General features: G+C 40.5%; 1 long non-coding RNA gene across 1 annotated transcript; it reads right to left on the bottom strand.

Annotated features, from left to right (window-relative positions):
* Positions 1 to 983: 983 nt before the first annotated feature.
* Positions 984 to 21,647, bottom strand: LOC118495503. The gene is made up of 3 exons (XR_004897945.1): positions 21,588 to 21,647; positions 16,670 to 16,674; positions 984 to 993 (listed from the first exon to the last, which is right to left on the bottom strand). It is a non-coding gene; the product is annotated as an uncharacterized LOC118495503 (long non-coding RNA).
* Positions 21,648 to 23,237: the final 1,590 nt, after the last annotated feature.

Raw genomic sequence — 23,237 nt, 5'->3', positions numbered from 1 at the left:
AAGCCATTGCTTAATGGTCAAAGTGTGTGGGGGCTTCCAGCGCACCGCCACCATTTTCTTTGCAGTCGTGAGCCCCTTTTCTGACATTTAGAAATTTGGACTGAAGAAGTGTCATTCAGCAGCAAAACTGGTATTGTCGCAGGAACTGTCCCAGAGACGAATGTTGTCAGTTCTGAGGCAACATTTTCCCAGAACCGTGCAACAGGGGGACACTCCCAAAACATATGAAGAAACGTGCCCATGGTCTTTAGCGAACACTGCGTGCATGAAGCATCACCAATAATTTTCATCAGGCACAGCCTACGAGGGGTCAAATAAGTCCTATGGACAAAATTATAGTGGATCTGCTGGTGGTCGGGATTTCTAGAAGCCAATTTGACATTATTCCATACACTGCTCCAGTCAAAATCCAGCTCTAGCCCTGGGAAATCCCTCCATATATACTGATATAGAGATACCATGCCCTGTGAATCACTTTTAGTAATGAACATTTTGTGAAGCGGATGTGCAGGCAAGGGATGCTGCCATGGTACACCATGTGCCTTAAGAGCTGCTCTGAGCTGGAGGTAAAAAAAGAAGGATGTGCCTGGTAGGTTAAAATCTTTCTTGAGGTCTAGAAAGGAGCACAGTCCGTTTAGATCAAAAACGTCCCCTAAAAGGTGAATGCCCCCCCTTTTCCCATTGGGGGAAAGTGATTGGCTTACCCCCATCAACAAATCATCGTTATTAAAAATGGGGGAATAAAGATGCCATCTGCAGGAAGAGTTACAGTACCTTTCCACCGAGCGCCAAACCTGAACAAGATGGGAAATGATTGGACCAAATCGTAGCCAACACTGCCTAACCGAAACATTTGCAAATAGCACATCTGTCAAAGACCAAGGGTGCACCATCTTCTCTTCCATCGCTCGCCAGGAAACCGCCGACTGGGGTCAAACCACGCGACAAGGGGTCGAAGAGTGAAAGCCCAATAAAACCATCTAAAGTTGGGAACTGCTAAGCCCCCGTCCAATCTGCCACGCTGCGCAGTGGAAGTTTTCACACGTGGACATTTTCCCTTCCAAATAAATTTGGAAACCGCAGCAGGCAGCTTCTCCCAGTAACCAGAAGGGGGAGAGAGAGGGATCATGGAACCTACAAAATTTATCCGGGGCAATATATTAATTTTTTACGAGGGGAATTCGAGCCTGTAGCGAATTAGGCAAACTCGCCCATCTTTCCAAGTCACCCAGAACCGCATTCAGCATCTCGGTATAATTGTGTTTAACGATGCGATTCAGCGAGGGGAATATATCAATACCTAGGTACCTAAACTGTTTAACAGATGGAATAATCACAGGTAAAGCAGTCGTCTTAGCTGCCTCATTCAGAGGCAATAAGGCCGACTTTGACCAATTAACTTTAAATCCTGAAAGCGCTCCAAACTCGTCTAATATTGTTAAAAGGTGAGGGGTAGAATGTAGTGGGTCTTCAAGGAAGACCAAGACATCATCAGCATAAAGTGCCAGATGATGTTGTGTGCTTTTAACAGTGATAGGTCTTATAACTGATGAAAGTCGAATCATCTGTGCCAAGGGTTCAAGTGAGAGCGCAAAGAGGCTTGGGCTTAAAGGACAACCCTAGCGAGAGGATCTCGATATCGGGAATAAGGTGGAGCAGAGATTACCTGTAAGCACCATAGCTGAGGGGTTTGCATATAGCACCTTAATTAATTTTATGAAGCCCTCTCAGAAGCCCATCACCTCCAAAACTGACCACAAAAAGGACCATTCGAGGCGGTCGAACGCCTTCATTGCATCAAGTGATAATACAGCTAACGGAGCTTTAACGTCCACCGAAGCGTCAATCACGTGTAGCAGCCGTCGGACATTATCAGAGGCTAGGCGCTCGCTTAATGAAACCAGTCTGGTCGCAGTGCACCAACGATGGAATATAGAACTGCAGGCGACGGGAGAGTACCTTGGCATAGATTTTAATGTCAGCATTCAGAAGACTAAGGGGCCTATAGTTACCACATTCAGTTGGATCTTTGTGTTTCTTAAGAAGTAAGGAAATGACTGCAATATTCACATCTCTAGAAAAAGTGCCCTTCTCTACTGAAAAATGTATCATAGCGAAAAGTAATGGGCCTAGGAGGTCCCAGAAGGCTAAGTATAGCTCTGGTGGTATGCTGTCAAGGCCAGGGGATTTGCCCTGTTGCGTGCTATGGACAGCAGCCTTGAGCTCTTCAAGTGAGATTGGCCTGGCCAGATCATTTGCGTTATCATCAGCAAGGCGAGGCATGTTCAGATGAGCTAGAAAGTTTCCACATTTGCTCTTGTCAAAGGCTACCTCAGATTCATAAAGGTTAGAGTAAAAACTACGAAAAGTGTCATTCATTTCTGCAGGGTCAGTGGTGACAGCTCCAGTCTGCAATTTAATTGAGGAAATGTCAGAGAATTGTTAATTCGACCTAATTTTCATGGCTAAAAGATGGCTGGGTCTAGATCCGTGAAAGTAGTATCGTTACCTGGTCCTGTGGATCAAAAATTCTGATTGCTGCTTAAGAATATTGTTAATTTCTTTCTTGACCACTTTATGTTGCAGAGCTACATCTTCTGAATAATTGGCCGATAAAGTGTTTTCTAAATTGGCATAAGTATTTTCCAGTTCTTGTAATTTAGATTGTCGAGCTTTACGTTGGTTAGAGGCAAATAATGTAGCATTACTCCTGATGAAACCCTTGATCGAATCCCACAGTATCCTAGGGTCGTCAACCGAGCCGACATTAAAATCTAAAAACTCTCTGAGTTTCTCCACAAACTGCTTCTTAAATCCCTCCTGCTTCATCAGAGTGGTGTTGAAACGCCATCGCGGTGCCCGAGAAGACATACAGCTAAACACCACCGTACAGAATACAGCTTTATGATCAGAGAGGGCTATAGGTAGTAAATTAACATGACGTAAGTCTCGGAAGAGCTTCGTGGACGCAAATAAATAGTCAATTCTAGAGGGCGACTTGTGATGAGCAGAGAAAAAGGTGTAGTCTTTCACAGACAAATCTGTGAGCCTGAGGCCATTTGCCCAAGCCCGTAACGCAGAGGACGCTAATTCCTGGTCCCTAGTCTCCGAACCACCAGACTTATCTTCAGCTGGATTCCAAACTGCATTAAAATCCCCCCCAACTATGAATAAGTATTCAGATAACTCCAGCATAATATTAGTCATGTCACTATAAAAATTCCTATCAAAACAATTTGGTGCATATGCAAATAAGAAAGTGATTTTCTTGCCATTATGTTCTGCTTTGGCCAAAGTCAGCCTACCTGTTGTATCAGACAATGTGTCCTGCAGTCTGAATTTAAGATTTCTTCTGGCTACTATAGCTACACCCTTGGTCTTTGTGAGAGATGAGGAAGATGCTATAACGTGATAAAACTTATCGGCTAGGCGCCTGTCATCCCCACTCAAAAGATGGGTTTCTTGTAATAATGCGATGTCAACTTTCTTCTTCTGTAACAATCCTAATGTGCTAACCCTTTTGTGGGGGGGCATTCAGACCACCAGCGTTCCAACTTAAAATGTTAAGTTCTGACATAATTTAGACCTTGGTCCCAACCAGAGCGTCAAGTAACATATGAGTGCAGCACCCGCGACCAACAGACATAACCGATAAAGGTAACCATTCCAGCCCACCAGGGCCCCCCCCCCCCCCCAAAAAAAAACCCCCCAAAACCCCATTCCCAACCCAAAGAGCTAGAACAAGCTCCAACAACAAACCCCCCATATATACTCCGTTCCGTGACCGTGGATGAAAAACGGGCAGCTACAGTTGAAGTATACCGCCCGCCCCTCCCCCAGTTTCCAACAAATAAAATCAATAAAATATTATCCCATTACTCATAATAATAACAGGGACTGGATATCAAACTAGTAAAGGCTGAAAAGAGCCACATTCAAACAGTGTTGTTGAGGGTGTCCTTTCAAATGTTGTGACTTTACTGTGAAATCGACCTGTGATAGTGCCACTCTGGCAAACGGACACGACTGTCGCGGCAAATGAGTCGCTGTCGGCCCGTCACTTACTTCTGATATTTGTTCAACTTAGCAAGAGTAATCAGAACAGCAGCCATGAAACCAGTGAGAAATCTGTGACTGTGTGTGTGTGTGTGCATGTGTGTGTGTGTGTGTGTGTCTGTGAGTGAGGCATTCCTCACCATTAGAGGAGATGAGAGCATCTGCAGTGCCCTAACTTTTCCTCTCGGCAGACGGAGGCTGCGTCCTGTGTAACGATGCATCAACACAGAGATGACACAGCGAACGTTACGTTCACCGCCACCGGGCCTTCCGAGCCACCTGCCCCCCTCTAACTCGGTGGCACCTGGCAGATGCTGCAGCGGCCAAAATGCCACAGAGCAAGTAATGAAAGATGTAATGAAAAGAAATGAAAGACATTTATGATCTTTTTGAATCGTGGGTATTTAAAGGAATAGTTAGACATTTTGGGGGGAGGAACATTCTTGCTGAGGATCAGGTGAGGAGATTGATACAACTCTCACGTGTGTATGCAAATATATGAAGCTACAATTAGCGGGCAGTTAGCTTAGCTTAAAGACTAGAAAAAAAAGAGTACAAAAAGATTAGAAAAAAGATTTGAAAGTTTTACAGAGGTCTAGGCCAAGCTAGCTGTTTCACCCTGCTTTCTGCCTCAATGCTAAACTAAGTTAACTGTCTCCTTTTAGGGTTGCCACCCCCGTATTGAAAAATAAAACACACTGTCTATTACTGAATCGATACGGGACACAATTTGTCCCGTACTTTCATGAACACCCTTGTCTAATGCATACACTACGTTTTTTCACATGCGACATGAGAAATAAGAAAACCAAAAGAGTTTCATGAGACATAGCGAAGAAATATAACATCAGAATTCAGGTTAGAAAATGACAACTAGAATGACAATGACAATGGCAAGTTGTCTGCCACTCAACGTCATCGTTGCCCTGGTTACAGAGACTTTTTTATTTTTTAAATGGCGGCAAGTGATAAGTTCTGTAAATACAACGAGGCTGTTCAAATACAGATCTGAATGGCAGATGGACCACAAGTACATGAGTCCTGTCTGCGGGAATAAGTACAAGACAATCTGTACACTTTATCATAGAGTATTTTCTGTTCGACCTGAAGCAACTTTGAGCAGTAGACTACCACGTCCGAGTAGCACAAGGGCAGAGGACGCAGAGTGGAATCTCTTATTCATGATACCCCATCTTCCCCAGAGGCGGATACGGTTAGTTTTTGTTAGCTAACATGTGTACTGTTGTTATTAGATCGTACTGTGTTTAAAGCAACACATCTACATACCTCAACTACAGTATAGGTCTATTTCCAAAGACTCCCAAAACGACACAAATGACCGTTGTATTTACTGCCGCACGGTGGCGGTTGTAATTATGTGACCGTTCTATTGAACGTAACAGGCACAGTAAACGTTGTGAAATGGGACTAGTTAAGTTAAGGCAACAAAAGTTAGGGTTAGTAAAACATCAGGGATTGGCCTAAAATGAGTCACTTAAAGCTATAGTGTGTAGTTTCTGTCACTCCCAAGTAATTAGAACAGAACTGCCGGCGCATCCACAAGCCTTCCATAATCGCGCACGTGCCCCCAGCCCTCCTCCACAGTTACTTGTAGCCAAGGAGGACACGGAAGAATAAAATATCATGATGGACTCTTCAGAACAAGTAAATTATCTTCTCTCAAGTTTCTGCGCGCGAAAGTTGCCAGACAACACAATGTTTTAAACACAGCCATACTGAGAAATACAGAGTTTTGTGGAGCTGATAGTCTTAATTAGCTTTGTATCAACTTATTTGGCAATGGCTTGAATGTAACGGACGTTCATTAATATAAAAAAAGTTACGCACTAAAACTTTAAATTTACTTAATAAATGAGGGTGAAATATGACGTCACGGACTAAGGTCAGTGAAACTCGGCTGATTTCAAAATAACACTCAACTTTTGGTTTCACATGGGACACAAACTGAGTGTGAAGTGACAGTCAGGTGTTTGTTTGACCCATCCACTGCCCCAACCTGCATCCTAATATGCTGCTTGCATAACTGACCCACACAGACGTTTTCTGGATGAGGACAGTCTGGTTTAGACTCATCATGTTATAGTTAGCTATGACGTGCCATTCTCCCAGATACACAAGTTGACAGTTCTCTGAGGATATATATCAGAAGACCGCTAGCGAGCAAGCGTGTATGTGCGAGAAAGAGAATGTTTACAGATAACACACTTGGTGGAAATAATCTTCCAAAGACTAGGATACCCCATCCTGCCTGAAAGGTGTTGCACTGAAGGTTAAAATTAGATTTATTTAATTCCTACATAAGAGAATATAATATGCTTTGGCCTTTATAAGAGGTTTTGGACTGAAGGTTAACGTTTATTTCAATGCCTATATCCAGGAAAGTTGTTAAAAAGGAATTTATTTTCATAAATTCAGTCATCCACCATAGTGATATCTATGGTCTACTATTTCAGAGTTTATCAATTGATTCTTCCAAATATACCAAATACTTTATTTTGACAGACCAAACATTTGCCAGTGTCTAGGATCTGATGTCTTAATCTTAAATATAACAAATGTAACTGTGCCTTATTGACTCTGTCTGTCAGCAGGATTACGGAAAAACTACTGGCCAGAGATCCAGAGTAATAACTTGGTGGAAGGGTGTAGCATGGGCCAAGGAAAAACCCATTACATTTTGGAGCGGATCGGAATCATGGGGCAAATACATAATTTATTTTTCACTTTCATTAGGGCATTTGTGCTGCATTCATGTGGTGTCGGAATAATCAGAGAAAGGAATTTCCGACTGGGAAAATTCACACTGCATTCAAATTGTGAGATAGTGCGGAGGTCTGTGCTCTCCGAGTGCTCTTTTAGTTTTTTTGGATGCCAGCCGAACTTAGCCCCGCCCACAACATTCAAGGTTGGGAAGTTCGGTCTGGACTTGATCCGTTGTGGAGCAATTATGCTCGAACAAGATGTTCGGACCAATCATGTTGTGAGGGCGGGCTTTATATGATGATGGACAGATACAGTAATGAACAGTAATGTCTCTCTAAAAAACCTGACCTGAATCGGTGCAGGCTACACGGAGTAGCTGCAGCTAAGTGTACAAGCTTCCACTGAGCTAAAACGGCAGTTGTCGGGGCAGGTTTTAGAGTGCCTTTGTGCCTCTTAACAGATACAAAATGCAATTAAAATGTCTGTGCAACATGAACAGGGCCCTTATGTGACAACAAGATGCGTTTTCAACTAAGACATTGTTTTAATTCACCTACCCTGTCTCGATTCTGCTGGTAGCTAGCTTGCCCTGTTAGCTGCTAGCTGTTAGCTGCTAGCTGCCGTCCGTGGTAAGTGTGTTCAGCCACAATATCACGCAGCAGTTCCGTGTGTATTTGTACCTCATCCATTTTGTGTGTGATCAATCTGGTGTTGGTGAGTAGGAGGCTTGGCATTGTCGATTTGTGTGGTAGTTTTAGCTGCGCTAGCAGGCCTGACCGGGCATCCTTGCTTCTGATTTCTCCCCGCCTTCGTCACCTCCCACTCCCGAAAAACAATCCAGTGAGCGCACGGTGGTCCTCCTCCAGAGGACAGGTCATGCCTTCGCGACGAAAACTTGAAGTTTATTCCCCCTCAAAAATAGGTAATTGAGCACTGTAGTGGTTATGACCATATCAGTGACCATGTAACTACATGGAAACATGAAGGCTATCTGTAGGCTTGCGCCGAAGTCCCAGTGTAGCAGGAAAAGGTAAACAGTGTGCAGATCGCTCTGAGAAGCAAGGTTGTGCCTGCTAGCGCGGCTAAGGGAACTACTACACTGATCGACACTGCCAAGCCTCCTACTCACCAACACCAGATCGATCACACACAAAATGGATGAGCTACAAATACACACAGAACTGCTGCGTGATATTTTGGCTGAACACACTTATCACGGATGGCAGCTAGCAGCTAACAGCTAGCAGCTAGCAGCTAACAGGGCGAGCTAGCTACCAGCAGAATCGAGACAGGGTAGGTGAATTAAAACAATGTCTGAGTTGAAAACGCATCTTGTTGTCACGTAAGGGCCCTGTTCATGTTGCACAGACATTTTAATTGCATTTTGTGTCTGTTAAGAGGCACAAAGGCACTCTAAAACCTGCCCCAACAAGTGCCGTTTTAGCTCAGCGGAAGCTCGTAGAAGTAGCTGCAGCTACTCCTACTAAATGTTTAAATATTTCTATTTCATTCCAAAACACATCATGTAGTTTGTATCAACCAGTCATTTGTGAGAATTTAAGTGTGTCCTGCAGAATATAAATATATTTAAAAAATCATTACAGTAAAAAAACATTAAAAAAAATGCATATTTGTTTTTTTTAAAACAAAAATCTCTTGAATCTCACTTACATCTTGAGGAGTAAACTGTATAAGTTTAACTGAGCTCAAACACTGTTACCAATTTGTAAAATATTCAATACCCATTTTCCAATCACAAATATCCACTCCACACCTGGTGTGAGTTATGATCTATTTCCTCCAACCAGAGTGAATTTGGATGCCTCTTCAAAGCTTTTCCCTGAGCTTTAATCACGTTACAAACCAAGTACAGGTAGCAGGGGAAGTGAAAGCACTCAATCTGAGCACTTTCGCTGAGAAATCACAAGCTCACCCTGCATCAACTCTTTTACCCCTCACAGTCAGATGGAGTTAAACCTGATTAAAGAAGATTGGTAAGATTGGTTGGGAGCCACTGATGGAGAAAGAGCCCTCTGAGCTCTTCTCGTTCCCGTCAGCACCACTCTTTAATTAACTCACGAGAACCTGTGTGTGTGTGTGTGTGTGTGTGTGTGTGTGTGTGTGTGTGTGTGTGTGTGTGTGTGTGTGTGTGTGTGTGTGTGTGCGTGCGTGTGTGTAAGACCAGCAGGGTATGCTTTGAGGCTGATTGGAGCCTGATTATTCAGTCTAGACTTTACTGAACTGTCCTCAGTGGGAGGGTAAACTCACAAAGTGGGGTTTTGTCTGTTTGTGTTTGCATGCTCATGTCCAATCCAAGCAAGACCCATCTGACTGTCTGTCTGACAATAATCCAGACAACAGAGGCTGAAGAGGTTTTTGGAAAATCTAAAAAACTGCGGGTTCTTAATTCCAGAGATAGACAAAAGCAGCTTTTATTTTCCAGTTGGTGAAAGTTGATTACGGTTAGCTAATTTATCAGCTGATGAGCTAGCTAATTAATACTTACTTACAAATTTACTTAGTTACTAACACTCCTTGAGTGGCCTTAAAACAAGAAATAGGTAAAAAGGTCTTAAATATGCAAATTATATTTATTATTGTCATGCTAAATGTCTGAGGCTTAAGTTACATGTTCCAGGAAGAAAGTAGAGTTTAACATGTTTATAGATTATATATATATAGTTTATCTGATTATAGAACAGTCTGAAAACTTTGTAAAAGTAAGAGCATACTAAAGTCTGGGACTGTGACAAAACTTGGAAAAAGGCATCTAAAACTGTTTGGAGCCTCCCACTTTGAAAACCTTGGTTCTAAAATAATCCCTGTTTGAATTAATTTACTAGACTGGGCTTTTTCTAACCTAACCTGTAACCCCACAAAATAATGTAATGAGTTCTGTTTGAAAGTTAACACCCTGTTATCGTTGCTATTTTAGGTGGTAAGCTAGTTAGCCAGACATGCTAATGTTCACAGGTTATGTTAATACAGATAAACACACTGTTTTGTTAATTTCTTACACTTTTGCTGTTGTGTTTTTGGTTGAGGAAAGGCAATTAAAAAGACAGTCCATATAGTTTTTTCTTTCCTTGATTGTGGTGATCTATTTTATTTGGTAACACTTTACTTGAAGGTATCTACATAAGAGTGACATGACACTGTCATGACACATGAACCCTAACCCTAACCATAACCATAACTTGATCATGACAAAAACCAAATGACACTTACTAAAAGAAGTGTTATGTCATAAACGTTTATGACTTGTTTATAATGTTTATGACACGTTCATGACAGTGTCATGTCACTCTTATGTAGATACCTTCAAGTAAAGTGTAACCTTTTATTTCAGAATCAAGATTTAATGAACTGGCTGGCTTCTCATTCAATTGTTGTAGAGTGTCAAAACTGCCAGAAAATAAAGCACATTTTTAAACTATGGTAAACACCAGATAAGAATTTGTGTCTTTTGTGTCCTGGCTTTTTCTGCAAGTCCGATGACAAACTGCTGTTAAATGTAACAGAGACAGCTTGGTGTTCCTGTCCTCAATTTATAAGTCAGGGAGGCTGAACATCCTTTATGTCCTTATCATTTTAACCTCCAAATTCCCAGCAAAATGTGTCTCACCATGAGGGACTAAGACACTTTTAAGGTGTCAGAGGAAGAAATGTCAACTTATTTTTAGCCGGGTTGAGGTCAGGTGCCATTAAAGCTACCGCCATGGAGTCCCAGAGTGGATTCGTCTTCATGAGGACACTTATCTTGGAGGATTGAGGCCTTTATCATTGAAGCTCACAATGCCAAGATCACATTTAAGATCAATGGAGTGGTATCTTAAAATGAATGAATGTATCATGTAAACCCTGTACTTTATACTGGGCTTTTATTACTGAAGTCTGAATCAATTGAACCTCAACAAAATGACAGAAGCAAAGCCCCAAGGCTTGTTATACAAACGCAGGGCTCCAGCAGACAGTCAGACCCGCAGACGGACTTCGTCAATGCCGTGTGAGGCCCTGCATCTGTACTGTGTCTGATCCCCCTGATCTGAATGTCAAATCCATAATAAGGTCTGCTGTCCATCATCCTCTGCCATCTGTAGGCATCAAAGTCAGAAAGATAGCAGCCAGGTAGCTCTTATCTTGCTGAGCCACAGCTGGGCCCAGATAGCCAGCCACCATCTCCGCTTCCTCCACAGGCAAACAGAGACACGTCAATACACACATCAGTGGTGCTGTCGCTCACTGGGTTTATAATCTCTACTGTCAAAACATGGATTCAAAGTTTGGAGAATTTCCACTAAATCATGAATTGTTGCATTAACTCTCATCGGGATTTATTTGATTCATGTAATTGTTTTCCTCACGAAATGAGGTAGAATATAGGTCATAGAGCTATCATTCTTCCAATGCTCAGATGCAGGATAACAAACTTACTTCTTTTCCTTTCCTTTGGACCGTGGTGGACTGCAACTAATTACAGTTATAACTCTTTTCGTTGAGACTGTGATGGACAATGAAGGATAGCACTCATTCCTTAAGTATTTCCTTTCACTTTCTGTTTGCATCTATTTGTTAACCCTAAATTAACTGGAACCAACTTAGCTCAGTGGACAGTTGCCACAACGAGAGACTGGACCTGAACAGTGCTGGTCGGACCACGCAGTCGAGTGGAAGAATCGCAGGTAATAAGTGAAGAGACTGCAGAAAGCCAGCCGAGCTCACTTGTGGCAGGTGTGGCCTGAATCCTTTCCTTGAGTGGAAACAAAGGCATTTAGATAAGGAGTGGAATGTTAGCTGCTGGTATAGCCATAAGGCTTACAAGAGCTAAAATAGAGTGAACATTGGATTTATATTTGTCATGCTGAGAGACACACAACTTCAAATGAGTTCTCTGTGTCTGTTGAATGTGTAAATAGGCAACTGCCGTATCAACTTTACGAGGCAATAACATGTCAATTTTCAGCCTGTTCTGCTGCCCCTTGATGGATAAAGAAATGATTCAGCATGCAGCTTTAAGTTTGACATTCAAGCTGTTTTATACTTACTAGGGTGTACCCTGTTCAAAACATGCCTGTTTAGAATGGTTTGATTGCTTGGTCTCTGGTTTTGCTGCTTGCGTATACACGCCATTTGCTAACAGCTAGTTCTTTGGGACCAGGCTATTTCCAGAAACAAAAGTGTTCATGCTGAAAGTTGAATCGCTGATTCTTGAAATGTTTGAGTTTGCTACAATGCAACATCTCCGGTCTCTCTTTCTTCATCTGTTGTTGACTGTACTGTAGCGACTGCAAATTATGATTTAAAAAATCCTAATGTATAATTCCACACTCAGTGGCCACTTTATTAGTACACCTATACCATCTGTTGCAATTCATTACAACAGCCCTGCACTTTTGGCTGACATAGTCAGATGTGTAGATTTAATTACATATTTATTATCCAGGTCATAGTTGGTGGTGAACTGCACTACATTATAGACTATTTTATTGTTCCTGCCATTCACATACATGAGGGGAGCAGAATATTAGAAACACCATCACTAATAACCTCAGTGCTAAAACATATAATTGAATTAACACCTTGATGACTGTGTAAAAAAACTATGAACATTAAGCATCATAAAAGTGTAGCAGTTGTAGCAACAGTTGTATTGGATTGCATTAGACTGCACAGTTGTGGTTAATAAAGTGGCCGCTGTGTGGGTTACTGTATATAAAGTTATTCAAATGAGTTAGAGCTACAACTATTTCATATTAATATTATACAAATAGAGCCATTCTACTTCATAATGCAGTTTAACACATTACATAATACATTGATGATAATGCCTCTGTACTTAGGTAAACAAGGTATTCTGCTTTAATGCTAAATTAACTTAAGTAGTGCATCTGAATACTACCTCCACTGCTGCCTTTGGAAAGTTGTTGTAAAGTGAACTAGTTGGTGTACATTATCCTCTCTTTCTTCTTCAAGGACTTCCTTTTCCAGTTTTGTACGCGCTACTGTTACCCTCTATGAGAGTGGCCTACTCTCCCTGATGTTCAACCTCTTCATTCTCATCCCGTCTCTACACGGGCCCTCTCCAGTTGGCGCCGTGCTCCAGAGACACCAGCGATAATTAATCAAGTCGCACAGGAATGCGGTTATTGCTGATGGAAAGTTGGCTTACAGAGAAACAGTTTGGGTCTGCATTTTCAGGCACTCTCAATCAATCTGTCATGTTCCGCAGATGTGAGAGAGTAATGAATATGAATTGGTGCTCCAGAATGAATGAGTTTTCAGCCTTTATATTGGCTGAATACCCTCAGGAGGATGTCACCTGCAATGAGCCGTTTTATAGCCCTCCTCGCTCCTGCATACCAAGCAGGGCCAATTGGCTGTTAGAGCCTGATGGATGTTCATATACATTTGGAATTTTTAGCCATATTGACAGGGTGATAATCACAGTCTTAATTAATGGTGATTAACTTAGCTCTTTAACTCAGCTAAAGCAGCCAATGTTAAAACTCGGCTGACATGTGTGAAGTTACCTACAAAGTAACCTGGGCAAATACTGACCCCTTTTACACTACGTCACTTTATGCATCTCTCAGATAGCTATCTGAATTGTAAGTGCATCCAAGAAGCATTTAAGGCTGATGCTCTAAGATGCAATGTTGAAAAGGTGTGACTGCATACATCTCACCAAGGTGCATACGTAATCTTTAATCCTCCAATAGTGTAATTGCGTCAGTAGGCAATCAGTGGAAATAGCTCATTGTCTGATTTTCTAATTTCCTTCATGGTCTGTATCCTTCGTCCTTGTGATAACAGCAGCTAAAGTTACACTAAAATTACAACAAAAAAAACTAGCCATTGTTCTGTGTCTCGTTAAGGCAACAGGAAAAACGGCCCTAGCCATACTATACATACGATCAAATGCAAGGCACACCAATGTGCTGTAGTGTTTAACTGATACCTCATCAGTGCAGTCACTAAATGGTTTGTGTATGAGAGAGAATTGATCCGTAGGGTTAGGGAGCAGTGTGAGTTATGGCCCAAGAAGAAGTCTTGCTCGTAGTTCATTAATATGATTCACTCATGGGTTTGTGTTAGGTTACGAATAGTTGTTAGCTAAACTGTTATTGTTGTTACTAAATTGCGTTTTTGTCAGTTACCGAACAGCTTCAGGTACATTCTTGTTATGTTGGTCTATTTTGTACACAAATCTATTGCACGTCTGTCCTTGCTGGAAGAGGTATAGCACCTGAGTCGCTCTTCCTGAAAGTTTCTTCAATTTTCCCCCCGTACTGAGTTTTTTCTTATCTATAAGCAAGGGTCGAAAAGGACAGAGGGTGTTGGATGCTGGAGAGATTGTAAGTCAAATTTGTGATTTTGATATTGGGCTATATAAATAAAGTTGACTTGACCACCTCCTTCTGGACTGGAGGACCCTAATTTGCATGCACCTGGGAAAACAAAAGCTGGATTGTGATCAGATTTACAATCTAGCAGACACTTAATACTATTTTGCATTCATGTAAATGACGGAAAAGTGGTTGATATAACTTCTGCCTTTACAAATGTTTAGTTTGCTGCACTTAATCTTAAAAGTTAACATGTTAGGCCTGAGGACACAACACTGAGGTCTAAATCGCTGCAGCCTAATGCTAAACGACTTCAGCAGAAGTCATAACAAAGTGAGTGCCGGCAGCACTGTCAAGCTCTGATGAACACATGAAATGGGTTTCATAACCTGGCTTTAGAGAGATTTATCCACAGTTTCACACAGATATACATGAACATACACACACACACACACACACACACACACACACACACACACACACACACACAAAATGTCAATTTTTCCAAAATGGTTCATTAGAGGCACTCCATACTGGTGGAACATGCAAACAGTGATCAGGTTACTCCATTATTCATTAAGCTCGCTGCCCAAATGCTCATTAAGTACTCATGTTTATGCCATGTACACATTGTATGCATATGTGGTGAACTTTTGACAAATGTGATATGTGAGATGTGGCCAAGATCACATTTGGATTAACAATATTACAGCACAAAACAAATTCAAATGAAAAGTGCTTTATTAATCATTCTTAAATGGCATAAGGTGAGATAATTAGTTCTAAATTAAGCAAGTGGTCTAGCCAAACTTTCAGTTTTTTAGGTTTTAAACTTTGGTGCAAAAGTGCAGTGTCAAAATGTTTGCAGGGTTGTATTTTGATGATTCATATTCATCAAACGTTTTGCCTGGAAGTGTGATCTAAGCCAGCACAATTTTGCTTGAGTAGATGAGCAGGCACATTGTAAATCAATCTGGGCTTCAGTCCCTTTATAATGAGATGGAGATCAGTAATGATAGCGCGAACAAAACAAATAGCTGTGACCCCCTCCACACACACACACACACACACACACACACACACACACACACACACACACACACACACACAAAACAAGTGAGCGATAAGAGCTTCATTATGAAGGCTCACAATAAATAACAGGTCAGTGTGGAGATGCAGCTATTCTTCCTGAAAAGATAAATACGTATTGAGGCTATGTCTTCAGTATTTCAGATATAAAGACAGTTGCATCACCCATCTCATATAATCAACATGTTGAAAATAATAAAATTCTGCATGGCAAAGTCAAAAGGATCATTTGAAAATCCTACCATCTTGTGCACTCCTCAGCTGTGTGACCCATTGAAAAGTTTAGTTCATGGTAAAACCCATTGGAAAAACTGATGTGTTTTCATTAATAAAAGTTTGCTGCCCTCCTAAAATATCTGTGCAGCATTAAAAATTAGCCAGTGTTGCTGGGTTCTACAGTGGCCCATTTCCATCCAGCTACTGTCGGGTCATTAAATATGGATCCCATCCACAGAGAGTGACATATGGGATTATTTTTGTGCCTTTTAATTCCAAGAAAAACTTGTTTTGTATCAAACAAAAATCAAGCAAAAAATTGTCACCAAAGGTAAACCTTGCAAACAAAACATTTGTGTAGTCTTAAACTATTGGTCTTTTATTCGTTTGATAATATGTCCTTTTGTTTACAGTTCTCTCTGCTTCTTTCTCAATGATCAGTGTTTTGCTCTCTCCATCACGTTTGCGATTGTGCTCCCAGCTTTGTCGTTTGCGCTTCCAAACTCTTTGTTTGCAATTCTGGCACAAACCTCTTCCGAGGGCGGGTCTTACAGGGGTGCGTCCCCATTGACTAATGAGTTTTTGGAGTACGTTTTAGTGACAGTTCAGTGCCTGCCTGCTAACGATACATTGGAGGACACACAAATCACTCTACACAACGGATTCATACAAGATTAATAAAGTGTAAGTATTGATTTTATATATTGTCTGTGATCTACGTTGCAAGCATGGTTACTAGATGTTTGTTTCGTTGTGTGAAGTTACTAGCTAGTAAAGCTGTGTAAGTTAGCATTTAACGTTAGCTAACTGCTAACTTTATCTAAAACAAATGCTAGCCAAGCCAAGTAACATAACTACAGTAAGCCAAGTAACGTTGGCTTACTGTAGTTACGTTACTGAGCTAATTTGCCATGGGAATCATGTAGGCTTAGTGAGGCCTTACTCAATGTCGCTGTATTAATTATCGTCCTCTTTCTGTAGAACAATGAAACAATGTGGGACTTGCAGGACCCGAGCAGAGCTACCATGCTGTCCCAGGTAGGTCTGTAACATAGCTATATGGTCTATTATGACAAATTATTATCCAGCTAACTACAAATTGTTGTGGTTGCTATTGGTCTGATAATACAAAATGCTAGGATATTGGTTACGTTGTACAATGTAGAAGCTGTGAATATAATGTATTCTATCTACAGGTTGACATATACAGTACATATGCAGTGTTAGCACTGCTTAACTGGTTCTTCTTTATAGTAATGTGCTTTATTATAGCACAGCATAAAAACGAACTCAGTAATGATAGCTACATTTACAGTCAAGAGAATGACATTAGACAAGAATGTTCATCTGTACTTTACTAGTTATGACAAAGGCTGGCTATCATAACTCTAATTACATGTATTCTGTTGCATTTGCAAGCAGGTCAGCAGAAGGGAAGTGTTCATAGTGTTTTTTAAAGCCTAAACATTTGCTAATGGCTACTTGAAAGCAAGTTATTTTAATTGTGAATCACCCAAGCTTAGAAGCCACACTTATCAGTAAGAACTTTGTTACCATTTGATTTGTGTAAGGATTTTTGTTATAATTTTCTATCACAGCTCACATCAGGCAGCAGGCAGGCCAACCAAGAGGACGTGGTTGCAGCAAAGGGAGAGGAGCATTTGGTCTCTCTGTGCAGAAAACACTACAGTTCGTGTGCGAAGGCTAAACAGCCAGGGTTGCGACCGAGAGTATGTAGTCATATTCTTTATTCAGGACACAAAAAAAATGGTCCATAGCACAATACAAAACATAGCAAAACAGACAAATACAAGACAAAACACGTACAATAAGAAATGACTACAACAGTCAGAGTTCCACAATACACAAAAAGAGTGTTCAGATATTAGCTATAGACTAAAACGCCAATGGTTCCACAATCTTGAAGTGAACCTAATCGCACTCATTGCACTAGTGTTGCAATTATGCTGTTGAATGAGTCAGTTAGTCTACACATACATCTGTACATGAGATTCCTGAGTACAGCAGGACAGGTGGATACATCAACACTTACAAACATTTGGTTTGCACTGCTCCATCGTGGCATTTTATGCAGCAGCCTCATGCCATCATTATATGCCACATTGAGTTTCTGAATACTGTTTTTTTTTTATAGCGCTGCCACAAGTGGGCAGTATACATTGGGGTGCAAAAAGCTTTAAGAAGTGTGGTCTTGAACACATACAAAATTTGTGATTCAGCATATTAGCTTGTGCATACATCATACAGTACTGTCTATGAATGTCCCTATCATCAGACAGGTCATCAGTTATATAGTGCCCTAAGTATTTGACCTCATCACACACTTACCAGTACCAGACAGAGACAAAGCAGGAAATTACCGTTTATTGTCCTCCCTGCTTCTAGCAATCATAATATTACTCTTCTTAGAATTGTACTTAATGTCAAAGTCTGAGCCATATTGGCAGCAGACCCTTAGTAACTGTTGAAGGCCAGCACTATATGGACAAAGAATCACCAGATCATCTACCACAGTTGTTTAGCAGCTTTGATAGATCATCCATATAAATATTAAAAAGAAAGGGAGATAAAATGTTTCCCTGCCTAATTCTATTGCTCACATTGAATGGGGCAGACATAGTTACCCCATTTCACATACATTGACTGATGAGCCTACCAAAAAGCCAAGATTCTCACTAGATATTTGGGAACCCCTCTGTTGTGCAATTTGTAAATAGCTTCTCATGATTTACGCAAAGGCTTTAGAGGCATCAATAAAACACATAAAAATTGTGGAATCATGCCTGTTATAAAAATCTAGGACCTCCTTTAAGGCAAAAATACACATATCCGTGCCATGTTTAGGTTTGAAGCCAAACTGGTTGTCAGAGGTCAGGACAAACTGTTCCAGCCTATTCAGTATAATCCTCTCCAAGACCTTGGATAAAATACTGGCCAGAGCTATAGGCCAGTAATTATCCAAGCTGTTAATTTTGCCAGCTTTGTCTTTGATGATAGGCACTAATGTGGCAGATAAAGTAGAATCAGGTAAAATACCATGGGCTAACAACCCAGTAAAACAAATAGCAATTAGGGGACAGAGTTTTCTACTCGCAAGTTGTAAATGCTCCGCAGATATCTTATCCATACCACATGCCTTATTATCTTTTAGCATCATAATTGCATCATATATTTCTTGAGGGAAAACAGTCACATCTTCATTACTATCAATGTTACCCACTGTAAAGGAGTTACTTTTAACACAGGTACAGCTCATAATAATGTTTCTGCCACAACTGAGTAATTTTCTCTGAGCCGCTGACACCATCAATGTTCGTTGGTAACGATGTTTTACAGTTAATCATTCTTTTGATTTCTTTCCAGAAATTATTGTATTGCAGCTTCCTTGCAAGAGAGTCATACCTCATTGTATTTTCATTCCTCTTAATGGAACGTAGAGCATATTTAAATTGTGCATTTGCATGTTTCTTATATTCAAATAAGGGACCATGTTTATGTCTGCCTGACTCAACCCATGCTTTGAAGGCCCTTCTTGCCTCAGTATGTATTTCTTCCACATAGTCATTCCAGCCTGGCTTGACTTTGTATAATCTGTGTGTCTTATACAGGGGCCTGCTCGAAACAAGGAGGGACTTCACAATATTATCATACAGGGAGCACAGCTCAATACCATGTTGAGGGTTCTTACTATTAATTTCACAGCATGCAGTGGAATCTTTTGGTAATTCCATGTTACTCAACAAGATGCTCATATTTTACTGAGATACTCAATTAACGCTTACAATAACATTTCTAATTAGTGTACTTGTAGTTTCTAAGTCCATTGTATGTCAATATATTCTACTACAGTATGCTGTCCTGTAATTTAATTTGTGTACATTGTTTTACTGTAATTATATTTTAAAATGCACATCATTTATTTAAACACATTTTTACATTCACCCTTGTTTGTTTGGTTCATTATATAATACAGGAAATAAGGTCGAAACTATTATAATGCTTTATTTTTAGTCCAATATAAAACCTTTTTACAAATCATATCTACATAATGGATATTTGAACGTATTTTGCTGGGGCCCCGTTGGTAGAATCTCTGGTAAAAGAAGCTGGAACTCAGTGTCAGTCATTATTTGCAGTACATCACAAGATCAGGATCAGTTTTTCATCACCAACAATCTCATCTCTTATATGCAGTGGCGTAACGAGCCAACACCGGGCCCCTATGCAGGATTATCAAGGCGGGCCCCTACAGCACGTGATGACGGAGCAATGTCCACGAGTAGGCTACCATCAATAGGACAGGATAGGATCATAGAGACACAACAATTCCTGTTTTTCACCTTTATGACACAAAATAAAAGTGGCTGGTAAAAAGTCCCTGTGGCAGGTGGATTTAAAAATCCACCTGCCACAGTGGCTGGTGGTCAAAAAAGTTAACTTCATGCCCTGGTTTCACTACAGCGTTACAATATACAAAAATATGTCAGTTATCTGCCATCTTGCAGCAATACAATAAAATAAGTAACTATGTACAGATGGAACATTTTCTAATGTATGTGTCAATCTCTAGATAGAATACATTATATTCACAGCTTCTACATTGTACAATTTAACCAATACCCTAGCATTGTGTATTATCAGACCAATATCAACCACAACAACTTGTAGTTGGCTGGATAATAATTTGTCATAGTAGACCATATAGCTACGTCACAGACCTACCTGGGACAGCATCATAGTTTTGCTCGGGTCCTGCAGGTCCCACAGTGTTTCATTATTCTACAGAGAGAAGACGATAATTAATACAGCGACAATGAGTAAGGCCTCACTAAGCCTACATGATTCCCATGGCAAATCAGTAACGTAGCTACAGTAAGCCAACGTTACTTGGCTTGGCTAGCATTTGTTTTAGATAACGTTAGCTAACTGCTAACGTCAAATGCTAACTTACACAGCTTTACTAATTAGTAACTTAACACAACAACAAACATCTAACCTAGGGTGACCAGAATTCCCAGAACTAAAACCGTGACACTTTGCGCGTGACCGCAGTGCTGGTGCACGCACACGCTTTTTAACGTGAACATGTGCCAGCCCAGGTCTGACATAGACACAGACAGATTAGACATCATTTTGCCAACAGCACATGTAGGCCTACTGCTCACAACATAATGGGATATCTCAGTTAATATCCATGAATTTTCTTGGTATGTAGCCTACATATCTAAGAAATAATATTAAAAGACATTGAGTGAGTTTCGTGTGGGACCAACTTTATTTTTCAGAATTAAAGCATTCTTTTGGAAAATGCACCCACTGAACTTGTGAAAAACTTTGTGAAAAGGTATTTTTCATTGCATGGCACTAAACCAATTATTTGGAACTGCTGCCACAGGCTTGAACTAAAGTTATGGTAACACTTTACGGTAAGGGTAAATGAATTATGAATTCATGCATGAATTAATTCATGATTTGTGCATTACTTCATTCCTTTTTATCTTATGAATCATCAGGAATTGACATGAGTTCATAGCCTCTCATTCATGACCTCATGCATGAACAACACATCAACTAAAGCATTAGGTAAGGTGGGTACATCATTATGCACAAGTTGTGTTCAAATCTGAATTTGCGAAGTAATGACCACATTTTTTTGCAGAAAAATAAATGATCATGCTTAATAAATCATAATTCCTAATGATGCGCCCACGTACCTAATGCTTTAGTTGTGTTGTTCATGTATGAGGTCACGAATGACAGACTATGAACACATCAATTCCTGATGATTCATGGGATATTAAGGAATGCAGTAACACATAAATCATTAATTACATAATGCATAATAATACATAGCCTACATCAATTAATTCATGCATTAATTCATGCATGAATTCATGATAATTCATGTACCCTTACCGTAAAGTGTTACCAGTGTTATTTTAACCAACAACACACACGCACACAAATGTAATCTCATTTGATAGAGCGGATAGCTTCCCTTTTGGAAACATTCATTCCGTATATTTTGTTGAGGAGTGAATTTGCTCAAGAATCAATTTGTTGGCTGAAAGCCTACTGTGAAATTGTACACAGGTGTCAGCAAAATTGGCCCATGTGATGAGTAGCGCCTTTAACGTGGGAATGGTCATGCGGTTCCTCTCGTCAGTCCATGTGTTGTTCATGAGCGAAAAGATCATACTCAACGGGAGCATTTGTGCCCGGTTAAAACCCTTTCACTGTCTACGGTTAAAACGACACAGATAAGAAGAGGCATTGCAACAATGTTTACAAATATACATTGTAACGCTGGCTGCAAAGATTATACAGACGCAGACCGCTACGATTGACTGACACACAAACACATTGTTAAAATCATACGTTGGACGCTTTATTAGTCTTTCTACATGGGTTTAGTTAATCATCAGGCTATAATAAGACCACGTCGGCTATGTAATCGCTGACAACCGGGACAATTTCATAGTGGTTGGTGTAAACTGGGACATTTTACCATCCCGACAGGCTTTTGTCGGGACTCGGGACATGCAACTGAAAATCGGGACTGTCCCGGTCAAACCGGGACGTCTGGTCACCCTTATCTAACCATGCTTGCAACGTTGATTACAGACAATATATAATCAATACTTACACTTTATCAATCTTGTAGGAATCCGCTGTGTAGACTGGTTTGTGTGTCCTCCAAAGTCTCTAACGTTGGCTGCACTGAAACGTCAGAACAGGCAGGCACTGAGCTGTCACTCAAACGTACTCCAAAAGCTCATTAGCCAATGGGGACGCACCCCTGTAAGACCCACCCACATGAGAGGTTTGTGCCAGAATTGCAAACAAAGAGTTTGGAAGCGCAAACGAGAAAGCTGGAAGCACAACCGCAAACGTGATAGAGAGAGCAAAAGAAATTGAGAAAGAAGCAGAGGGAACTGTAAACAAAAGGTTATCAAACAAATAAAATACCAATAGTTTACGACTACACAAATGTTTTGTTTGCAAGTTTTGAGTTTTAACTTTTGAGGTGACAATTTTTTTGCTTGAGTTAGTGATTTTTGTTTGATACTTGAGAAATTTTGCTTGAAATTAAAAGGCACAAAAATGATTCCATAGTGACACAACTGCAGGAACTTGTGGGAGAGAAGAAAACAGGAGGGAGGAAGAAAGAGAGCAAGACTAATTGCAACAAAAAAACTGCACCAAGGCACAAACATTTAACCCTCTGTTCCCTGGCAACATTTTGATACCAACTATGTACAGTACTCTAGTCTCCCTAATCCTGTGTTTACCATGAACTCTGCTTTGTGAATTTTTTTTACCTCTCTCATAAGCACATATTCTTAATAAATGCATACAAAACTGCCTAGATATAGTCTCACAGTCAGAAGTCACATCACAGAAGAAGGCTGTCAGTGCCGCTACGCGTGGGTTGCTTCTCCCAATGTCTTTTAAATTTTCTATCATGAAATAGCCAGTAAAATAAAGGCTTTTTAAGTAATTTTGAAGAAGAGTGCCTTGGATTTTTTCTTTTTCTCACATGACAGTATATTTCATCTTTAGGTCTTTAGGCTCTGTTTTCTATTTCCTTTTCTTTGCTTGCGAAACACGTCAATTATGTGCCAAATAACCTAAAATGACTGACACTTAAACGACAAAGGACAGTTTAGTGTTTACGATTTTAGTCAGCAGCTGATTAAAAATAACATGAGACACCTGTATCTTCTTGTCACTGCCTCAGGATGCCACATGAAAATCCTCCCTCCCTCAAAATACCCTGAAGCT

The sequence above is a fragment of the Sander lucioperca genome, chromosome 7, assembly GCF_008315115.2.
Source record: "Sander lucioperca isolate FBNREF2018 chromosome 7, SLUC_FBN_1.2, whole genome shotgun sequence".
Taxonomy (NCBI): Eukaryota; Metazoa; Chordata; class Actinopteri; order Perciformes; family Percidae; genus Sander; species Sander lucioperca.
This window is presented reverse-complemented; position numbering and strand designations above follow the sequence as displayed.